This window comes from Equus przewalskii, chromosome 26 (genome assembly GCF_037783145.1).
Source record: "Equus przewalskii isolate Varuska chromosome 26, EquPr2, whole genome shotgun sequence".
NCBI classification, from domain to species: domain Eukaryota; kingdom Metazoa; phylum Chordata; class Mammalia; order Perissodactyla; family Equidae; genus Equus; species Equus przewalskii.
The window spans coordinates 16877513-16879610 of NC_091856.1; the positions used below are offsets into that span (position 1 = coordinate 16877513).

A 2098-nucleotide genomic window follows, 5' to 3' on the forward strand; every position below is an offset into this window, starting at 1 on the left:
CATACCCACTACTGTTTACATTGTTAGATGCAGTCGACCCATCTACCCTCTGGTCTTTTAGAACATGGGGACTCCAGAATCCACTATAAATGGCTTTCTGGAGACCAACTCTGCACCTCATTTAAGAATAATGAGCCTGAAGTCACCTGAGGTTAGTGCCCCGGACCTCTCTAGGGTGGTCTAAAAGGAGAGAGACCGGACAAAGAGATTCCATGGCTTCCTTAAATCACACACTACAATGGTAGCCTTTGCAAAGATGTAGGAAGGCCTATGGGATGCTAAGGGGTGGAAGTGTCTGATTTACCATGGACACCCAGAGAAGAAAGTCAGAGATTAAAAGGAAGCTACAAGGAAAATCCTGCTCGTGTCTGCCCTAAGCCCCTAGGCTCTCAAAGAGCTTCCCCAGGAATGTCTCCAAGCCAGGATGCTCTCTTACTGTCACAAGAGGAACCCCACTGAACCACCCTGAACCCTACGTTTTCAGAGGGCCCTGTACATTACAAACACATTCTTCAAAGATAAATTTATTAATGCACAAAATAGCGCTTTCTGTTCATCATCTCATTATAAAAGTAATACAGGTGAAATACGGAATATTTTTTTGGTGGCAGGGGGAATAAATGGTCTTTATTGGGCTCAGACCAGGAGTCCGAGGGTCTTGAGGACCTCTGGGGAGTATTAGTCAGTTTTCTTCTGCGCGTTCTTTTTGGCCTGTTTGCGCGGGCTCCTGAGCTGTTCTTCCTGCTGGTAGCGGATCTGGCCTTCTCCTTCCCTTCTCCTCCAGGGTGGCTGTCACCGCCTGGTTCTTCCAGCCAACCTCGTGAGCCAGACGCCCGATTTAGGCAAAATTCGTGTGGATTCAGACGCATAGCCTTGAGGGCAGCAGGAACCACCCTCTGCTTTTTCTTGTCATAGAGCCGCAGCCCCATCAAATGCCTTGAAGCGCTCAGGGTGGCCTGGCTGCTCTTGGTCTTCGGGGCAGCCTGCTGGGCATCGCCCAAGAGATGCGGCTGGGGGTTTGGAAGTGATAACTGCCACAGGACAGGTTGGCAATCATCCGCTTTCAGACGAAGGCCAGGTACTTTCATCTGTTTCTGTGGAAATTGACAGAAATGTTGATGCCCTCACAGCGCACGACCACCACCTCCCAGCCCAGCGGGAACTGTTTGGCTATGACGGCCGCCAGGTACCCGGGCAGATGGCCTGGGTCATCCAGCACCAGGACCTGCCCTCTGCCATCTTCAGTGGCCGCCTAGGAAAGTGGAACATTTTAATAGAGAAAAATTATAAAGAAGAAAACAAAGACTTCGCATAAACATAAACATTAATTTATTAAAAATCACATATGGGACCAGCCTGGTGGTGCAGTGGTTCAGTGGGCACGTTCCATTTCAGCAGCCTGGGGTTCACCAGTTCAGATCCCGGGTGCGGACATGGCACCGTTTGGCAAGCCATGCTGCGGCAGGCATCCCACACATAAAGTGGAGGAAGATGGACATGGATGTTAGCTCAGGGCCAGTCTTCCACAGCGAAAAGAGGAGGATTGGCAGCAGATGTTAGCTCAGGGCTAATCGTCCTCAAAAAAAAAAAAAAATTGCATGAGAGCCCCATCACTCAGGATTCTATTCTTGGCATTGGCATGAGCACCCTGTGACTTTAAATATCCACCCCCATGACCAACCCCTTCCAGACTCAGGAAATGTTTCTCCACATGTTTTGCCCCACATTCTTGAAACAAGAGTTGGCAGCTTCCAAATGTCCGGAGACTTTCTTATTGTATCGCTGTGGACATCAGAGGTAGATGCTTCAAAGTGTAAGGAGGATTGAGAACTGAAAGCATATAAAAAAAAGAGAAGACAGATTAATTAACCTGCTAAATCCCCTCTGTTTGATAGCACCAAGGTACCAGACTCCTGCACGATTAAGTGCCATTTCCCAGTACCGTTTAGCGTCCACTTTGTTTTTCTTCATGTTCTATCTAATTCATGACTCTAAAGGTACTCACAAATTTGCACAACTTTTGCAACAATTGCTCATGGCAGCTGAGGAAGATTTTGCAACATTTAGCAATTCATGTGACTTTTAAATTTATGAATAT

General features: G+C 47.7%; 1 pseudogene; it reads right to left on the reverse strand.

The window, feature by feature from the left end:
• Positions 1-517: 517 nt before the first annotated feature.
• Positions 518-1455, reverse strand: LOC103546865 (large ribosomal subunit protein uL13 pseudogene; annotated as a pseudogene).
• Positions 1456-2098: the final 643 nt, after the last annotated feature.